Source organism: Electrophorus electricus, chromosome 24, assembly GCF_041902795.1.
Source record: "Electrophorus electricus isolate QZ-2024a chromosome 24, ASM4190279v1, whole genome shotgun sequence".
Classification (NCBI taxonomy): Eukaryota; Metazoa; Chordata; class Actinopteri; order Gymnotiformes; family Gymnotidae; genus Electrophorus; species Electrophorus electricus.
Window position 1 is genome coordinate 8,296,498 of NC_137520.1, and position 21,214 is coordinate 8,317,711.

The 21,214-nt window shown below is 41.8% G+C and overlaps 1 protein-coding gene and 1 long non-coding RNA gene across 3 annotated transcripts in view; one reads left to right on the forward strand and one right to left on the reverse strand.

Annotated features, from left to right (window-relative positions):
• Positions 1-1,742: 1,742 nt before the first annotated feature.
• Positions 1,743-3,543, reverse strand: LOC145653539 (uncharacterized). The gene is made up of 3 exons (XR_014119767.1): positions 3,250-3,543; positions 2,872-2,940; positions 1,743-2,360 (listed from the first exon to the last, which is right to left on the reverse strand). It is a non-coding gene; the product is annotated as an uncharacterized LOC145653539 (long non-coding RNA).
• Positions 3,544-3,674: 131 nt separating this feature from the next.
• Positions 3,675-21,214, forward strand: part of plagl2 (pleiomorphic adenoma gene-like 2) — a 29,287-nt gene continuing 11,747 nt past the window's right edge. Inside the window, exon 1 of one of the 2 annotated variants that reach the window (XM_035522260.2) lies at positions 3,675-3,816. The gene's annotated coding sequence lies outside the window, so the exon portion shown is untranslated. Of the gene's footprint in view, positions 3,897-21,214 lie in introns of both variants that reach the window. The other variant, XM_081706754.1, reaches the window with a different exon arrangement.

The window sequence follows — 21,214 nt, forward strand, 5'->3', positions numbered from 1 at the left end:
TTCAATGCCTAGGAGTTCACTGAAATCCTCAGTTATTTCACATTTTTGTGTGCATGTCAATAACTATAATCACAATCATAAATACGATGCCGATATCACTGCTGCTTTGTCCTTCACCGCTTAACATAAAAATACACATCATGAGAAAAAAATCAGCGAGACAGCGCATCGCACTGTACTGCACGGCCCTCTAACTAGAGCTATAACAATTCACAAACTTCAACGTGCATTTAGGATATAGAAGCGTCTTGATTCAATACACTCGTCAATATTAAAAATAAGAATAAGGAGGGGATGCGGTTGGGCATTACATTCCTGTTATCAGTGTATTACAGCATTCAACATTATTGTTATCAGCATTTGAGCCTTTTGAAGGAACAAGTGGGGTTTTGCTCGGCTCGTTCACGGTGGTGTCTATGCGGCCACCTTCACTCCAGGGCTGTTTAACGACACTGTTGCTACATCTAATGCCATGTTGTTTGCTCTCTATCTATAGCTTTATTTTATTACTACTTTTTTGTTTGTTTGTTTTTTTTGTTTTTTTTTTATTACTATTCCTTATTTCACTGTTCTGTACGATAGGCTGTGTTTTGTACACAAGTGGAGCAGCTAGCAGAGAATGCAAAACAAAACATGATAAATAATGTATTGTCCAGTTTGCCACATGTATTGATAGATACTGAGGATTGTGAGTCAGTACAATATAATATTATGTATGCTCACACTGTCACAAGCCTCTCTTTTTCAGTTTGGAAAAGATGAATATAATTTCTTTCATAAACTATTTAGTAAACTTTGGCAATCGTCTATATGAATGTACAGACAATAAACTTAATGGAATGTATCCCATGCTATGCTTCTGAAAATGCTCCCACTGTTTTGATGACCTAACTTCCATTAGTCACATTAGCAACATATGAATTGGTTTTGGATCACCATCTCTGACACCACCAACACAACCTTCCATGTCACTTTCACTTTATAGGGTGTGGAGATGACTATAAAATTTATCTCTAGCCTCCAGTAATGGTTTTAAGTGCGAACCTTTGGAGAAACTCTTGGGAACCCCCCTCCTCCCAAAAAAGCCTTAAATAAATACATTAAAAATAATTAAAAAATTAAAGACACGTGCATCTCCTCTCTGATGAACTCCCTCTGTCCTAGAATCCTAAAAATTTGCCAACATCCTGACTATTAACATACTCTATCTTTTCCTAAATATTTGTTTGTTTACAGTGCATAATGAACCAGTTATGCAGCTAACCTGTGAATAAAATTTAAAGCAACAATTAACAATGATTTATTTTTGAGTATCTTTTCGAACAGCTGAATAGAGTTTTTGCTGAGTCATCAGTGTGGAAATATATTCATTTTTAAAATAAATAATATATAATTCATTTAGGCAGACAGCCAATAGGTGTCAGAATATGACACTGCAGAGCATTAGCATTGAGCACTGAATTTAGATTTTTAGGGTATTTTTAGGGTTTTTAAATTGTTGTTTTGATGCTACCCTCATTTAACTGTGCTTAAATTATGTTGATTAATTAATCAACTAAATTTAATAACAAGTTATATGAAGGTTTGAGAAACAGTAACACATTAGCCAGATTTGTGTCCTCACAGATCCACTCTGTGTCTGTAAGTTTATTGATTATTATACCTATGTGTACATAATCAGTAAAGCTATGTAAACAGAAACTGTACATATATTCCAGAGACAGGCCTCATTATTTGGAATCTATAACTTTTTATTTTTATTGCAAAGTCATAATTTAGTGGCTAATTTTCTTCTATCTTAGGAGAAAAGAGAAGTAGAAAAGAAGAAAAGTGTAGAATTAAATAATCAAATCTTTTTATTAACATGCACACTTTGAAACTGTTGAGCTGCCATTTTAGCATATTGTTGATCTTTATTCAAATTAATTACTGAGAATACAACAGCTGACTGTAGTTTTAAACGTAAAAAACACGAAAATAGTTACATCTTAAAACTAAACTATTTCTATATTTGCCAAAGCTAAAGATCTTAAAAAGTACTTTCACTTGTATCATAAATGTAAAGTCGGATTTAAAATACTGTTAAGACAAAATAATACATGAATTAAAACACTTTTTTTTTTTACAGAAACTGAAAAGTGAAGATATACATATAATCCAGGTGCGTAAGTGTCATCCAGAACTTAAAATAGGCTATCACAGAAAACAGATTTCGTCGTACAAATATAGCCCTACTCTAAATATTTCCTCAAATGAACACTGCGAAAATTTCGTTTGAAAGCTGACGCTTGTCTAATTGATGAATATCGTCACGTTTTTCACCAGCCTCGTGGCACTCTCGGATCAAGTACGGAGAACGTCTGCAAAACAAACAAACAAACACACACACAAACAAAAATAAATGGTACTTGAAAACTACATTATATCACCTAGCCGGTTTAGCTCCCCAGAGGCAAGATATTTATTTTAATATAGACCTCAAAAACGCATTTTCGCACTAGCACAGAGCATGCCTAAAGACTTTACTGAAGACCCCTTGCTCTCCCAACCCCCTACTCTCTCCCTCTCTCACACGCACAAACACATCCATCCGCAGTGTCGGGGAGGGGGCTGCGGTGGTGAGGAAATCGGCTGGGATGCCCTGGAAGTAATTCTTTCGCCCCAAAACACAAGGTGAAGTGAGACCACCGCAGAATCACACGTGGGGCTTCCTCCCCTCTTTAAAACTAACAGCATCTCCAAAAAAATAAAAATAAAAATAAAAACAGAGAATGCGTTTTAAAAGCCATAAGGGGGAAACAGGCTACATGCAATAATACCAAACGGATTCCATTATGCAATGAAGACTCTTGATTAGTTAAAATTTGTTACCAGAAAAGTGTCTTTCGATTTCCTAAGACCACACAAGACTCTTGTGCTGCCTACGATTGGACAGGACTTCTGAAGAGACAATATTTGTGATAGATTAGTAGGCTAATGTCATAACCGACATTTTAATTGTCTGCATACTAGTTTAATATGGCCTACTTTGTCCAGATACTTATCATATGTTTAATTACGCATGATTAAATGTATTAAAATGTTCACTCGAAGTGATTGTTTATTTATAATTGAATACAATCGGTTGAATTACATAGATAAAATGTCAACCAATACTTAATTGTTTCCATATAATGAAAAATGTAGACTAGGTTTACAATTGCTGACTGCCTAAAATATCATTTATGTTCTCATGCAAATCTGACTCACGAAAATATTTGACCATTCTTGCAGCATTCACTAATAAATAATTGAAGTACACATTTAAATTAAGTTTTCTCATCTAAATGATTTGTGAAAATGGACTGCAAATTAATAAGCGTCGCGACGTCCCTTGCATGGATCAAAATGGACCCAAAAAGAATTTGCTTCTTCAGTTACCTCAGTTGACATTAAACTTATTTATATTTTATACTATACTTTCGCGTACAATACCGCTATCGTTTGTTTAAAATTGTTAGATTCCGAGTATGTGCACAGACAGATCATTTGTAACCGTCTATGTTTTTCGCAGTTATTTATAATGTACTGTAAACGACTACTTAAAAAAACAAAACAAAAAAAACAGTTTACCAGCCCCTGTAAAAAAGTTTGTGAAAGTGGCCTGACGTCACACTCCCACAATGCTCGCGCCCCATAACTCTAGTGCTGCAGCCTGAGTAGAGCGAGACACTCAGGCCCCGAAAACAGAAAAATTATAGAAAAAAATTGGAAAAAATAATAAAACAACAGATCGAGAGGAGAAAGACAAGGAAAGGTGGAGTGGGGTCTCCCACGGTAGGTTTGCGTTTAGTCGGTGATGGAATGTTACCGGGGTTCCTTGTGAAATTGACTAATGCGGTGCTGGAAAGTTTTTGGTGGGTAACTGCTCGTTTTTGCAAGTCCTCATAATGTGGCTGCACGTTCTGATGTGTGCATGTTTTTTTAATAAGATCCGCATAATTAATACAACTGAACACATCGATGATCGGTGTAAAGTGTTGAACGGGTTTTTAATTGTGACTATAATGTTGTTATTTTCCTTCGACCCTACGTTATTTATTTTTTGCTTATTTTGTTACTGTTAAAGCTTCGGGTATTTAATTTTTAATTACCGCTTGCTCTTTCAAAACTTCTTCGATAAATATGTTGTAGATATGAATAATTCAATAGGTAAACAAAATGCATTTGGTAGCCCGTCACTTCTGCTATATCAACTGATGTTCTATGTGATTTTCGTTTGAATAGGGTATTTTAAAGTAATTTCTGAATATTTATCGAACTACGGAGCATGCCTGTGCTCTGCCAATCAGACACAAGTTGAAGGAACGTTAATGTTGCGTTTGAAACTTTAGTTTACACGGAACAAATGCGTTTGTTTCCATTTGTACCGTTAATCTCATGTGTCAGTCTATGAATAGTCTACTGCTTGATATGAGAAAATCGCCAGAGGGTCTAAATATAAAAATATTTTCTTAGTTTCACTCGACTGTCTGTGTTGTAAGACTTCTTCCATGGTGCACTGGTTTATCATTTGCTCGTTTGTTTGCCAGAGATCGGATGTTCCTGTCTGAAGTTTTGAGACGATGTGACTTCTATCTTTTGCATTGTTGTGTGAGTGCGTATCCGTGCCTCTCCAGGGCTAAATAACGTACGATCGTGTCAGAAAATGGGGCTGGCTGTACCTTGGATGCGGAGATTACCTCATTTCATATTCAGTTGTTATTTTCTCCCTCTCTAATACTCCAGCTATTTTGTGACTTTAGTTTGCTGAATACAAGTTTTCTGTCATTGGCGGTAACGCATTTACGATGAAACCGGGTGGAAACAGTTTTCTAGTAGTGTATGTTTATTATGTTAAATGCTTATAGTTTAACGCGTTTATCTAGTTCACGTATTCTCGGCAAGATCGTACTTTAAAGCACGTATCGTAGATTACATTCAAATCCTGCGACAGTTTGCAGTTCGCGAACATCTCTCTTAATCTAATGGAACGGCTATTTTGGTGCAAATTAAATGTACAGTTTAATTGCATCTAGCGCTACTTAGCTTGTTGAGATAAGCGCCCCTATTCTTGCTTTTAAATGATAGTGAAATGTGATGTTATTACGTCTTTAATGCCACATTACTGTCATAGCACCTGTAGCTGAATGAATGACTTCAAGAGACGTGTCCCTGTGCTTTCTACTACTGAGAACCCCTTTATGGTTCTTTATAGGCGAAGATGAAGGGGTTACGACGACTTTGTCATAAAGGCTGCACACTTTACCTTCGCATCTTGCTTTCACCGTGTGTTTGTCATGGCTAATTGAGAGGAACCTCGGGAAGTGTTGAAGTTGGGCTTCGTTGAGCTGCACGCTTGTAGATTACGGGTTCCAGTGGAGTTTGAAGTCGTGATTAATTAGGAAGTGTTAAGTGTGGGCTCCTAGGAAGCATGCTCCATCAAGGCCCTACTTCCACTGCCTCGAGCTACATAATAAGGAAATGGAAGTAAGATCGTCACGAGACAATGTTTTTGGTATTGACGTTGCTGTGTTTCTGCAACTTGAAACCATATTCTGCTGTATAAGAACAGGGGTCAGACATTGTTAGGCTAACATAGGTTTAAACAAACAAAATGGGAAATTCTGTCTTTTGTTTCTTAGCTAATATGATTTATATTATTGCACAGAAAATCTAAATGTAAAGGTTTTTTTAAGGTGCTACATGTATTTTTAAGGAGTATTGCGAGAATCTGCGGTATATAGCTTACTGTTGGTCACTTCTATGCTTAGTTATTAAAAGAAGCAGTATAAACCTTTCCTGGAACGGTGTTTGCCCCAATGCCTTAACACCTGATAAACTCATTTCTTTAATATAAACACAGTTACAGTTTAACTCTGCAAAATGGTTATTTGTGCTAAAATATGTTATGACTGCTCACTGTCTGGTTCAAAAGCACATTTTGGAGTTGTATGTGGGCAGTGTTATTCTCTCCAACAAAACCCTTCAGAACTTTTCATACTACATCTGTCGATGTGCTTTCTGAAAAGGCAGCACATTACATGCCTGATTCTGTGTGTGTGTGTGTGTGTGTGTGTGTGTGTGTGTGTGTGTGCGCACGCACACGAGGGAGAGTTAGAGAGAGAGAGAGAGAGGGAGAAAGAGAGTGAGTGAGCTTGTGCATCGAGGGGGGTTTACTCTTCTGAAAGCGTTGCACAATCCTGTGGTTCCTCAGTGGGAAGCAGGCTGATTATCATGAGAAAAGAGCATCAGTGGGGTTAATGGGTAGAACAGGCTCCGGAGGACACAAGCGCTAGTTAATAACCAAGCCCAGAGTGGAAGAGGGAATAAAACACCTTCATCGGAGTCCTCCCGCATCCCTTAGCTTCCAGCTGGAGGAGGAAGATGTGGAGGATGCCGGGATGCTTAGTCGGATACAGGAATGGTTACCGGCATGGAAGTATCCAGGGAAATTGCTGTTTTATTTGGTCTGAATTGCTCCAGGATAAAATGGAGAATTTGCGAGCCTGGGGGAGGAAAAAAAGATGCTGGAACTTGACACTTGCGGGCACGCGCATGCGTGCGCATCCAGCCGGCAAGTGCAGGCATTTGTGCCAGTGTGCATTTTGGCTGATATATGAACAGTGGGGAGTGATTATTTGGCGTAGCGCACTGTGGCATTGTAGGGCGACCAGTAGAAGAGCAGACTGTTGAACCCGCTCACCCAATAAAGGAAGAAAATCGAGAGAGAGAGAGAGAGAGAGAGAGAGAGAGAGAGAGAGAGAGAGAGAGAGAGAGAGAGAGAGAGAGAGAGAGAGAGAGAGAGAGAGAGAGAGAGAGAGAGAGAGAGAGAGAGAAATCAGGCCAAGTTCACGAGGCCAGTATAACTCTTCCCAGTGCCAGCAGTGTGTACTTATCAGTCTTACAGGAATGAAAATGTTTGCTTTTCAGACTTCAAGCTGTGAAGGTTTTATTAGAATCTGTGGTGATAGTTCACAATAGCAATTTGTAATGCACAGACAGGTTTCGGTCTCGTTTCTGATAACTTTATAGAGTTTTGCGAAAAGGAATTGAAATATATTATACACATTTAAGTTGGAAATTGCTAAAGAATATTTTTTTCAAACCTGTTATAGTCAATTTTGTTGTTTATACATACTGAAGACTGAAGTATAAAGTGTAAATGTTTTTTTTTTTTTTTTGAGTTTAGGTTGATCTTTTTTTTCATTTTGGATCAAAGAAAAAAAAAAAGAATGAATTTCCATAGTCAAGATCTGGGCTGTGATTATGGAAAACACTGGTTGTAAAATAACATTAATAAAACATTATTATCATACTATTATTGTACTATTACACAATAGTATTATTATTATACTATTATATATTATACATAAAATACAGAAATGTAGTATTTTACCATGTTATGATGATTGCCTGATGTTTTTACCAAACCTCCCGTTTGAGAGAGAGAAATCAAGAAATCTTGTTGGTAGCCAATAAATATGTCTGCTACAAGAAAAAAAATCTAATGATACATAATCATGTTTTATTGTAGTTAAAAAAATGAGTCCAGATTATAGTGATTGCCCTCTAGAGTCTTCTTTGACTGAATAATTACAGATAATTATATATTTGAAATTGTAAAATCAAAATACTAAAATGCTTGCCTCAGAGCTTTTTATCATCTGTAGACACACATGTTAAAACAAAGTTTTATGTAGTGGCTACGTTTTTCAGCCTCATCTTCAGCTAATGAGTAAGTACGGTTTGAAATGTCCCGCTTGTGCTTTAAAACACGTGTTCTCAGAGCAGCGGCAGAACAGGGGGGTGTCGGTATTGTATGAAGGAGAGTGCCTGAGCTTTTCTCCGAGCTGGTGGTTCTGAGAGAATTCCCGGTCGGAATCAAAGTCTGCTTTTGCTGCACATAATGCACAAAATGCAGGCAGTCCCCCTTCCCCGCCCGCTCCCAAGAGCCACCGTTTTGCTCGAGGGCGCACGTGTGCTTGTGCAAATCAGATACCACAGACACCCCACTTGCACGCATGGCTGTCCCCCCATCAAGCACACTTTTGTACCCCTGGGACCCGCATGGGCGCATCCCCTATTTGTTTTTTTTCCTTCTCCCAAGCCGGTGCATATTCTGACTCCAATTGCAGCGTGCGTGTGACGATGATGTCATAGGGAGACGCGTGACGCTTGGAGCGCATGCTTCCTGCTTTGTCCGAGCCGAAGCTCCCCTCCTGGGGGTAAATCCCGCACTCCTTCCTCCTCCCTGGCAGGGAAGAGGCTATCACGCCCGGGCATGCTCCCCACCTCGACTCGGCAGCTTGCTAGGGCTCAGCAGCTGTGGTGCTGTAGGTGGTATGCTCTGTTGGTGTCGTGGGCTGATGGTCTTGTACGCTGACACGCTGCACCCCGATGTCACACCTCGAGCTCCAGCAGTGGCTAACTAGATACAGCTGCATTTTTTCCCACTTTGTTGGTGGGGTTTTTTTTTTGTTTTTTTTTTTCAAAAGTCTGCCACTTTGAAGACTTTTAATGTGTTTAATGTAGCAAGTGCTCAGAAGTGTCTAGACTTTCACTGCGTCTTGTGGCATTTAGGAATGAGTGCTTGCTGCAGGGTTTAAAGGAGGGATTTATGTTTAATGTCATGCAGATGAAATGGGGAACCCCATCCACAGGTGCATCCAGTCTTTGACGTCCCCTATTACTGTTTTCGCATGACTGAACTGTAAATGCCAAGAAGTGACAATGAGGAGTTGAGAAGCTCCAGCGTCACAGAAGGTGACAGAAGTTAGGAGTACTTATTTCAGAATGACTTCAGAGGATGATGTGCTCAAAACGTGCTTTTTTTTTTTTTTTTTGCTCCAAGTAATCAAAGTCAAATTTATTTATATTGCACTTTTTACAATCCCCCAGTGAGCAAGTAACAGGGCAACAGTGGCAAGGAAAAACACCCTAGAGCATGAGGAAGAAACCTTCAGAGGAACGAAGACTCAAAGTCGGGGGCATTCTCCTCTGTTTGTAGGTGTGAGGCAAAAGCAGGCAAACCAGTTCGGCACTTGTTCATCATTCCATCTGAGCAAAAAGCTGTCAAATGAGCTGAAGGGCAGATGACAGCAGCTGGGCAAAACAAGAGCAGCCCGGCAACGAGCAACTCTGTAACGAGCGGCTCGGCACTTTCGCCGGAGTACGGTCATGTGCAGAGAATGCAGCGGACCTCTGGTGCCACTTTGGGCGATGGGGACTTTGGTTATTACGGCTGCCAGACAATTCATGACTCACCACGCAAGCAGCTACAATGTCTGATGACGCGTTTGAAGTTCCCTCAACGTGTATTTTCCATAGGTGTACGAGCAACACTTTTTGGTGCGTTTTCAAATGTCTCAGAGTTCACCCATGGAGAGAATAGCTTCTCCATTTCCCCAAGACTGTTGTAATTCGTTCACACACAGGATGCTCTTAAATGGACCTTAATGAAGGTTTGAGCCATGCACACACGTTATATGGCTTTTGGACACATTTCTCAGTTTATGGCAGCAAAATAAGTAGGAAGGTGGTTAGCAGATGAGAATAGCCATTAGTGAGGGAAGACAATGTGTCTCATTCACTGGACGCATGTGGTTGCGCAGATCCTAAATTGTGCGTAAGAAGGATTTCAAGACTTGTTTTTGGCCTGGGTCTGTGTTTTCATACCTCAAATTTTGGCCTTTGGTGAAAGTGTTTGGCACCATGTGAGCGCGAGCAGGCGAGTGATTCTTTCATAACTCCCCACATGGAGGTCCGCGGGAGACCGAGGCACATCGCTGGTGCGTCGACATAAAGATCAACTGGCATTCATCACGGGCTGCGGGCGTGTGAATGGGATGTTGCTTGCTTGGAGGAGACTTCTCCAAGAACTGAGCTGCTTCTGACCGAATGTGAAAGTTCCCTTAGGAACCGGAGATGGAGAATTAGAGGACGCCACAAAAAAATAGCAAATAAAAAGGAGGAGGTGAGGGTGGTGGTTTAGGGCATTACTGCAGTCTCAGTGCTCTTAAAACAAGGGGCTGTCAACGAGTTTAATGATGCTGTGGCGTCCTAGACAGGACCGTTTGGAGATGGCAGGAACACTTTCCGCCTTCTGAGCGGTTCAGAATGGTGTGGATCTAGTGACTTTCATGGTTTCCAGCTCTCTCTGCTCGTACACACGTGGTTCCACTCCCCAAGGTTTCTGAAGCAGCCAAGGACCCGGACCAGGTGTGCCGTAGCATGGGAAAAAAGGGGGGGGGAAACATTAAACTGCATTGTTTATTGGACATCGGTCTGAAATTTGTGATTGTTCAGTCCTCATGCTTTGCATTCTCAAATTAGTCAATGAGGTTATGTGATGTCACGGGTTATGAACAAGTTTCAGTTTTCATAAGAAATTCATCCTGTGAACTGTGGAGGAGCAGTAGAATGAACTGAGTGAAAGAAGATGAAAGATTTAGTTGGTCCTTACAGGAAACGCTGCAGGTAGATTTGTACCACTGCAATTTTTGTAATGTCTGCTGGAATCCTTAAAGGCGTTGTAAAGAACATATCCCAGAATGGTCCTGCGTGAGCTGCACATATTCGACTCATAAATTCCATGCGGACGTTGATGATGGATATTTCTTGTGTCTATATCTGCCAGTACCAAAGCCAACAAATATATTTTACATTTCTTTTAAGCATAATTATGGTATAGCCTCAGGACCTGATACCTCGGGTTGCGCAAGCCGGTCTGTTTACAGGAAAATTTGCCTGTGGGATTGAAAGCAGTCATCTTTGATTGGTGGTAGTGGCCCATATGGCGTGTCTCTCAGCACAGGGTCCAATCTAACCTTTTACCACAGCCATAAGATAGCTGGTATAGCTAGCTAGCTAACCATTTAGCAGTCAAAACAAAGTAAATGCATATTTTCTGATGAATTTACAAATGCCAGTAAAGTAGGTCAGAGTTATTCCATCAGCTGTCAGATCAGTAAAAAGTTTGCTTAAGGTTGCTGATTTTCTAAATGAGGCATACTTGATATGTTTTAGGTTATGGTAAAAGCTCTTGTGGCGCATGGCCCACACTGGGGGTGTGTCATGACCAGCTAGTTACGCATACGAGTCAACTTTTGGGTCGCCAGCTTGTTTTCACTCATGCCCTTCTGTGGTTGTGATTGGCTAGAAACACGAGGGACGTCCCATAAGGGGAGGGGCTCTGGTCAGGGATGCATTCAATTAAACAAAAGTTTGCTATCAGACAGCTGCCTCCTCTGCTTGTTGTCTCAGCTAGTGGTTAAAAGGAGCACTTTGGTAAATTAGTGTCTCAGATGTTTGTAGTGAAGTATGTGGTTTAAATCTGATGTATAATCGATGTCTGCTTCTTTGACTGCTTATCGTATGCTTATTTGATGAACCTTCACGGGTTTACCTGTACTAACATCGTTCCTCAGTTGTGCATGCCTGCTCAAGGTTTCTTTGAGCCTTAACCCTGAAAGTATGTTCACTCCAAATCTGTAATATTCAATATATTGCATATGAGTTCATAGGAATTACTACGAATAATTTGATTATTAAATTTGTGACCTTGTATTTACAGAAAGCAACTTTTATGGCAGTGTGTGTTTCTCTAGATATCCCTACAACTTCATTTGGAAAGCAGTGATCTTTCACGTATAAAGATTTGTTTTCAAAATCCCACAGCCTTGTAAATAAAGCAGGCTAACCTTGTTAATCCAGTGCCTCTCGCTCTCCTTTAACTGCTTTTTATTACTTGCCCTCACTTTTGGGTTTTGCCTGTGGTTTATCGCTTTCTCAGGGATAAAGTGAGTTTTGATGTTACTGTTTAGCAGAGCCGGCCTCTCGCTTGCTAGCATGGCTACACGTCAGTGCGGTCAATTTAGTCCTGATGCTCGTGCCACGCCTCGTGTATCTCTTTCCCTCGTCTGTGTCTCATTTTACTGTCCTCACTTTCCTGTTCTCTCCCTCCCTTTCTCTCTCCCTCTCTCTCTCTTCTCCCCTTTCCCCACGCTTTCGGTAGTAATCTTAGATTAACCACAGCTCACCCCAGTGGAAGTAGTGTGGAATCGTAGGACACAAGATATATGCCTGTGTCCATAGCCCCCCTCATACACACCGGCCCCCAGTAGAAAACCAGAGAAAGAGAGGACGAAAGCAGAGGGAAGGGACAGAGTAAGAAAAGAAAGAAGGACAAGCCCCAGTGTTAACAAATGGCCTCTCTTTTTTTTTTTCTCTTCCTCTCCCTCTCTCCATCCCTTTCTTCTTTACAAAGTCCGGAACAACAACAACGGGAGGAGGGGGAAGAGGAGAGAAAGAGAAAGAGAGTGAGAGAGAAATGAAAGTGGAGAGAGGACTGTGGGTGTCTTTCTCCATGTCCTCCAGTGCCAGTGTGAAGTTTTCAGTTTGATTGAAGGGCCCTTTTCTCGGCTGTGTGGTGTGAAAGCTGTCCTAATTGAATGATAAAGTGGCCCGAGATGGAGTCCACTGAATAGGCAACAATGCGCAGCCTGTGTGTGGTAGAGGAGTTTTTGGTTCTTGGCCAGGCTTCTCTCTCTCTCTCTCATTCTTTCTTTCTCTCTCCCTCTCTCTCCCTCCTCTCATTCTTTCCCCATTGCATGAGGGGAGCCCTATTATCAAACTCTCTGCTGGATTTGGTCACATGGTTCCTCCCCCTGATCCACCACCACTCCCCTCCCTAACCTCGATGGGCCAATCAGGAACCTGCAGTGCTGGTTCTCACCAACCATGTAGTTCAATGGCCTCATTTAGTGGCTGACTCACAGCACATCTCTCTCTCTCTCTCTCTCTCTCTCTCTCTCACACACACTCATTCTCACATGCACCTCTCAGCTGCTGTGCATTGATGACAGAGAAAGATCCCTGGGCATGCACTTTCAGTAGCCAAGCATTAACCATGCAGTCTGGTTAGATGGATTTTGATGTGTGAAAGGGGATGTTCCTAACTTTCCACTGTACACTTATGTCATGTAGGGTAATAGGATATGTAACTTATATTTGTAACACATATATGGGTGGTCCTGGTTCTGAGATTGATCACTGATGGCGGAATGAGGAGTGCTTATATTAACTGGTGCACACCATAAGATGGGCTGCAGATCAGCAGGGCAACCGGGTGCTTCTGATCAAGTGGCTGTTGAGAGTGTTCTCTCAGTGGGATGAGGGCACTAACCAGTGCTGTTTACAGTGCATCTATTATACAGTTATATACTTGACACTTTTGAGTCATTTTGGTATGAAATTGAAATATATTTGAATATTCCTGTATACCGTGTAGTTCTTTGTTTTAAAATTGTTATATGTTAATTGATATCCTAAAGACTAATAACTAATATTGACACCAGATATTTTGTTGAACTGAAATGCTTATCTCTGTTATTAGCACTGCTGCTTTAACTAAAAGACTTGTGTTGAAAAATATTTTCCAGCTGTTTGTAGTGATATCCGAGAAGCTTGATAAAAAACACTTTATTTCATGTTCTGTTACACTGGAGGCTCATTCAGTGTAGTTAGAAAATTATTGTACACTTAATAAGCATTCATATTACTGTGATGAATTCATATTTATTTGTTATATTTATATTTATTTGTATATTCATTTTGCTTTTGTGTACTTTAAATATTAATGCTATTAGCATAGTAGGATGTTTTCCTTGGGCTATATTCCGACAGTAGCTGGCATGGGTAATTTGAATGACAAAATACTGTGGTTGGCACTGGCCAGTTTCTAGTTTAGGTTTGAGAAATACAGTTTCATTCTTCTCAACTAGGCAACTTCAGCTAGATGGCAGTGCCTGGCTCATTCAGAATTATGCTCTGTGTGTGGGGGTGTCTGTCTGTATGTGAGGGAGAGGGAGAGAGAGAGAAAGAGAGAGAGTTGTCATGATTGTGTATGGAAGTGTTTTGAATTTGTGAAGTGTGTCTGTGTGTGTGTGTGTGTGTGTGAGAGAGAGGGAGAGGGAGAGACACACTTGTCATGTTTGTATACGGATGTGTTTGGAGTGTGTGTATGAGACAGGGAGAGAAACTAATTTTGTGTTTGTATATGAAAGTGGATTTTTATGCCTGTGTGCTTGGGTGTGCATGTGTGTGTGTGTGTGTGTGTGTGTGTGTGTGTGTGTGTGTGTGTGTGTGTGTGTAAGGGAATGAAGTTCATCTGGCAGTGGGAAGGCCTGTTCTGGTAGTGAAGGAGGCAATCTGTTAACTATTTCACCCTTCATCTGAAACCTAAACCCTTTCAGTGGATAACGCACACAGCTTCAAGCATCCGCCAGAGTATAACCCCCCCCCCCCCCCCCCACACACACACACACACACACATGCACGCACACACACTCACACACTATTTCTCATTTAAAACATACTATCTCTCACTCTCTGAAGAATTCTGTCTTACTTTCTGTCTGTCTCTTTTCCACTCACTCACATAGACAGACTGCATCCTTTAATCCATTCTGTATTTCTCTCATTTAAAAGTACACATTCACACCGTTTCATACTTTCTTTGGAGTTTCAGCATATCTACACGCACTCCAGATTCACCGTGTCTTTGGCCTGGGTCTGTCTGCAGGGGCGGGGCGTGCACGTTGAGCGGCGGTGTTGATTGGTGGGAGTGGCTGTGTGGGGCTGGAAGACCACCCTGTGTTAGGCAGCCCATTGAGGGCTGCAAGTGTGTTTTTATCTCTGGAAGCTGAGAGAATAGAGAAGGAGAGGTCTGTGCTTCAAAGTGTTAATGAATAACTGTACTGCCTCAGGGGCTTTCTCCCTGCAGTGCTCACGGAGTCAGACACATACACACACACACACACACACGCACACACACACCCCAAATTCATGCATCTGCATATGCTCAGCCATGCATACAAACACTTTGTGTGTTAACCTCCAATCGTTTCTGCTGGGATCACACTCTCCACACACGATGCGGGAGTGTGTGTGTGTGTGTGTGTGTGCATGAGTAAGCTTGTTGGGATAGTGGGGGGAGGCCAGTAGTGGTTAGCTGATCTCTATCTGACATAAGAGATGCTGGTGCGGGGGGGCTCCTTTAGGGAGAGGCACCATAACACTACACCGTGGGGCAGTCAGGGGGCTAACCCTCGCTAGACACTGCACCAGAGCCGCCCTCCTCGTATAAGCAACCTAATATCGGCTGCGCTGGCCTTGATACAAAGACCCATTTATGGTCGCACATGACCGGCGGAGTCTGGAGACCGTAGCGGACTACAGGAGGGCGCACCCATGCGCCTGGGACCCGGGACAGTTCCTCTATCACACACAAATGTGCACGTGCACACACACACACACACATACGCACATTAACATGAACTGAAACTAGCACGCTACTGTTTGTGTGTACACAACGGCCCGCTTGCCACGCTCCCGCGACACCCATCGAGCCCAAGACGGTGCCCCACCTGGTCGCGGCAGGCGCAGGGCTACCTGGTTGCAAAAGAGGTGACAGCAGCCTCTTTATGCAGGAATGTTGTTTTTGTTTGACTCATGTTTCCCCACCTCACACCTCCCACGCAGCACATCCTTAAGGAGCATGCACAAGGGGGAGGAGCCGAGGGGGAGGGTGTGTCTCCCCGACTGTAAACACCAGAGTGAAGGGGACCAGGAGAGTTGATTGACAGGGTGGGAGGGGAGAAAGGTGGGGCCTGTGGCAAAGTGTCACAGGGTTCTGTAAACGAAAGGGCCGCCTCAACAGGGTATGTTGTTCTAGGTGGTGCTAACCAGGCTGAGCTTTCAGATTTGTTTGTTGCTGACCGTGTGTGTGTGTGTGTGTGAGAGAGAGAGAGAGAGACAGAGAGAGAGAGACAGAGACAGAGAGAGAGAGAGAGAGAGAGAGAGAGAAGGTTGGAAAGGGGGGCAGAATGCTATTTTAATGACCTGTGCTGTATTTTATTCTTAGAGAACTGTACCATGCTCTTCAAAGGTTCTGCTGAACTGTGAAGGTCTGGAACATTTGTTTTGCTATCTATCTCTTAAGGGGCACTGGAGCTATTTGGTCCTCATTTAAATCATTGTCAGAACTCTAGTTGATGCCCAAATATAATGATGCCCACATCTGCAAGCTTGAGCACATTTTATGATTCTGAGGTTAAGTTTCAATTCAACTTCCGTATATTAAATACTGATTTAATATATATTATCTACTGATTTTTTTAGAGCAAAGCAGCATAAATTAGCTCAAAATACAAATGCAAAGAATTGTTTATGCTTCTTAAAGAAACTTTCTTTAAAACCTTTGATTTTTTTTATATATATATACTATCATTTTGTAAAACATTGCTAAAGCCATCATCAATGTAAGGTGTGTATTAAAGGGTAAAGATAGCTTTTCTGAGCTTCCTGATGCTGACTTTCAGCATCAAACCAAGGGGATATAAACAACCTATTCATTCCATGTCCTACCGTAACATTCTGATTTACATTAATAGTCCAACAATTGCATTTTATCTTAAATAAACATACTTTTATTCATTTCAGTTAGGGCCATGTTTCTGAACCTCGGGACTCACCAGACAGCCCACACTGCGCATCACACCTGAACAAAGTGGTTTTGAAGTGGCAAAAGTGTACCGGGTCTGAGCAAATATGCAGCCCATCTGGTGGATCATGAAGAGCAGGATGCCGAACGCTGAATTAGTGCTCTGTTGTGATGACTGGGGAGGAAAGTATGAAGTGAGTTTGCCTGTCCCCTGTGGATTGTGCCCTCCAGTTAGAAGGTCAGTAGGAGTAGCGCTCTACAGCAGTGTGTGTTTGGCTCCCAAACAGTGTGGGTACAAGCGATCTGAAGGATCTTGTAGCTTGAGAGAACAAGAGTGATGAATGAGAAAAAGGTGATGAAAAAGAGGTTTATAAATAGAAAAGAGAGGGAGAGAGAGAGCGAGCGAGCATGAGTGTATTGGCGTGTTGCCGTTTGGCCCAATGCCAACAGCACGGGAGCTCTCTGTCATAGCCAGAGCTCTTGCCAGAAGGGGTTTCCCCAATTCACCTCTGTGCGCGTGCGCGCGCACACGTACACACACAGTTACAATGGCAAACAAATGTACACGAATCACACACACATATATATCTTTTTTTTGCATGTTTGTCCCATTTAAATGTTTCAGCTCATCAAAAAAAATGTAAATATTAGACAAAGATAACTGCATTTTGTGTTTACTTGTGTTTTCAAATGAAGTTTTTATTATTAAGGGGAAAAAAATTCAAACGTACATGGCCCTGTGTGAAAAAGTGATTGCTCCCTAATCCCAATAACTGGTTGGGCCACCCTTAGCAGCAACAACTGCAATCAAGCATTTGCAATAACTGGCAATGAGTCTTTTACAGCACGGCGGAGGAATTTTGGCCCACTCATCTTTGCAGAATTGTTGTAATTCAGCTACATTAGAGGGTTTTCGAGCATGAATCACCTTTTTAAGGTCATGCCACAGCATCTCAATCAGATTCAGGTCAGGACTTTGACTAGGCCACTCCAAAGTCTTCATTTTGTTTTTCTTAAGCCATTCAGAGGTGGACTTGCTGGTGTGTTTTGGATCATTGCCCTGCTGCAGAACCCAAGTGCGCTTCAGCTTGAGGTCATGAACAGATGGCCAGACATTCTCCTTAAGGATTTTTTGGTAGACAGCAGAACTCATGGTTCCATTTACCACAGCAAGTCTAAAGCAGCAAAACAGCCCCAGACCATCACACTACCACCACCATATTTTATTGTTGGTATGATGTTCCTTTTCTGAAATGCTGTTACTTTTACACCAGATGTAATGGGACATGCACCTTCCAAAAAGTTCAACTTTTGTCTTGTCAGTCCACAGAGTATTTTCCCAAAAGTCTTGGGGATCATCAAGATGTTTTCTTGCAAAATTGAGATGAGCCTTTATGTTCTTTTTGCTCAGCAGTGGTTTTTGTCTTGGAACTCTGCCATGCAGGCCATTTTTGCCCAGTCTCATTCTTATGGTGGAGTCATGAATACTGACCTTAACTGCGGCAAGTGAGGCCTGCAGTTCTTTGGATATTTTGGGGTGTTTTGTGACCTCTTGGATGAGTCGTCGCTGCGCTCTTGGGGTAATTTTGTTGGGCCGGCCACTCCTGGGAAGGTTCACCACTGTTCTATGTTTTCACCATTTGTGGATAATGGCTCTCACTGTGGTTCGCTAGAGTCCCAAAGTTTTAGAAATGGCTTTATAATCTTTTCCAGATTGATAGATCTCAATTACTTTGTGTCTCATTTGTTCCTGAATTTCTTTGGATCACAACATGCTGTCTAACTTTTGAGGATCTTTTGGTCTACTTCACTTTGTCAGGCATGTCCTATTTAAGTGATTTCCTGATTGAGAACAGGTGTGGCAGTAATCAGGCCTGGGTGTGGCTAGAGAAATTGAAATTGAGCTTTCCAAAGATGTGAAACATTTTTTTTTTCCCTTAATAAAAGGGATTTTTATTTAAAAGCTGCATTTTGTGTTTACTTGTGTTATCTGTTATCTGTGTCTAATATTTAAATTTGTTTGATGATCTGATCACAGATCTGATCACATTTAAGTGTGAAAAAACATGCAAAAAAAAAAAAAATAATATATATATATATATATATATATATATATATATATATATATATATATATATATATATATATATATATATATATATCAAGAAGGGGGCAAACACTTTTTCACAACACTGTATGTGTGCGTGTATATATATGGAGTTAATGGATTATCTATGAGTTATACAGAAGCACTGTGCTGATGAAGGATCTCTCTCTTTGTGTGTGTGTGTGTGTGTGTGTGTGTGTGTGTGTGTGTGTATATATATATATATATATATATATAAATAAAATACACACACATACATACATACATACATATATATATATTACACACACACACACACACACGTCAGTGTGGTGATGGTGGTCACACTAAGTGCCTCAGAAATATACCAACTTCTCACGTCTCACCCACTGTCAGCTCCTCACATCACCGCCTGAACGAGCTCATCAAATTGAGCAAAATAGCAAATAGTGCTATCAGCTCTAAACTCTCTCACTGCACAGGTGTGTGCATGCTGGCTCAACCCCTGAACACGAAGTCCTCAGTGCACTTGTGTTTTTAGTCGTAAAGGGGAAGTCCCAGGGAAATCAACAGAGCATCTGGCAAGACTGTCCTGAACACACACACACAGCCTTTCCTGTTGTTTAGACTGGATAATGGTGCTTTTAGATGCTACTGAGAAATGTAGCACCTCCCTGCTTGACTAAAGTGGGCTTGGCTTCTGGTGCCATTGTTTGGCCCCAGATTAGCGCTGGGAGTGAACCTCCTCTAATTGACCTTTGTTTGTTGAGCCTGTTAATTTTCTAATTAGTCTTTTGCCCCCTGCCTCCTTCTCTACACTGCCATTAAGTGGCGGCCATGTGTCAAACAGATGTCTCTGTTTTACAGACGCATTCTCTCTCTCTCTCTCTCACACACACACACACACACACACACACACACAACCAAGACTATAAAAGAGAAAAGGAAAGTATATTTAAATAGAGAAGAATGATAAAACAAGAGCACATATAATGCCATTGTTCACAAGTGATAATCAGATTGCCTTAACGAGGATGAGGCTATGGTGAATGGTTTATAAACCATTGAATGAATGTTTGTGTATTGTTGACACTACAGGCTTTGTAAGAATAATGCTAAGGTCTATTTATAATTTACATATTAGCAGTTGGTCAAATGATTTGTTACACCATAAGAATAAAAGACCCTAGTTTGTCCTGACCGCTATAGAGCAACAAGTTAACTGTCTTAGTCACAGTTCTGGTTGTCATGAGTACATCTCACTTTGCAGTTGAGTAAGGTGTGATCTGTTGGATTGATTGGGGTTTCCCATTTGTGCAGTAAAGTCCAAAATAGTTGTTTTAAGACAACTGGTTTAGTTTGTCCAAGATTTAAATGAAACTTCTTCCTCAAACAGAGTATGGTCGATTGCTTTTTGCAGTGGAAACAGGTGACACTAAGATTTTGGCTTACAGCATTATAAGTGTTTTGCTTGATTTTACCAGCAGGTGGCCTGTGGGAGCGTATGGTCCACCCAAGGCACATGGCCACACCGTTACTGAGCATCTTTCTATTCCCAAACTCTCAGATGTGCCTGTGCTACCCAGGGGAGGGCATCATAAAGGAAGGGACCGAAAGTCCGACACAGAGTCAGATAGAGAAAGCAACTCAGAGACAAAGAGAAACCGAACATCACGAAAGGAATGCATGTTAGGGGGAAGGGCACTGTTTAAACGTACGGTAACGGTTCGATAGTGGTTCCATAGCAGTCGATGCCCTCCGTGCCGTCAGCGTTCTGGGCTCCACCCTCGGTCGCCGGCTTCCTGCGGTGGATGCAGACCCTTGTCCCCATCCCCCGCTGTTTAGTGGCGAGAGATAGTGATCAGTTCAGAAGCAGTAAAGCCATTTTTACCAAACGGGCAGAGTGACTAAACCTGCGAATCTCTTTCGCGAGTGTGCAAGCTTTGCCTTTGCACTTTTGCATGTGTCTGGGCTCACTACTGGCAATGTTCTGAAATGCCTCGCTTGCTCGAGGGGGGTTCTCTGTTTCTTGGTAATCGCACTGTATAATTCATCATTCCCTAATTTCTGAAGTTCAAAATGTAAGTTCCTTCTCACTTGTCTCCAAGAGACTTGGGACTCTACCTTGCTCATCCCTGCCAAATTTGTAAATTCATAGAAATGTGTGAATCTGCCTTTATAATATCGGCGCCGTTGTCTGAATGGCCATTGAGCCTCTCAGGCACGGGGAAGGTGCCAGGGGCTTTTTCAGGTGGACAGCAGCCAGATATGTTTGCTGAGCAGCCAATGGCTGTTAAGCAATCAGTCATCTCACGGCGCCGATCCTAAACTGTATGACAGACGGGGACAGAGAGAGGTGACTTGTCCTCTAACGGTCGACCACAGCATACTAAGTTTAGCCCTTTCTCAACTCGAGCCCGACTTGTGTGTGTGTGTGTGTGTGTGTGTGTGTGTGGCTGGTTGTGTAGAGGGCACACAGGCATTGTGGCCACATCCCGTGTTGGTAGCCAGGCCTAGTGGCGTCTAACTGCCATGGAGGTGAGGAATTGGCAGAGTAAATTGCGTTGTGTTTTCTTTTTTTGGGGGGTGGGTGGGGGGTTAGACCG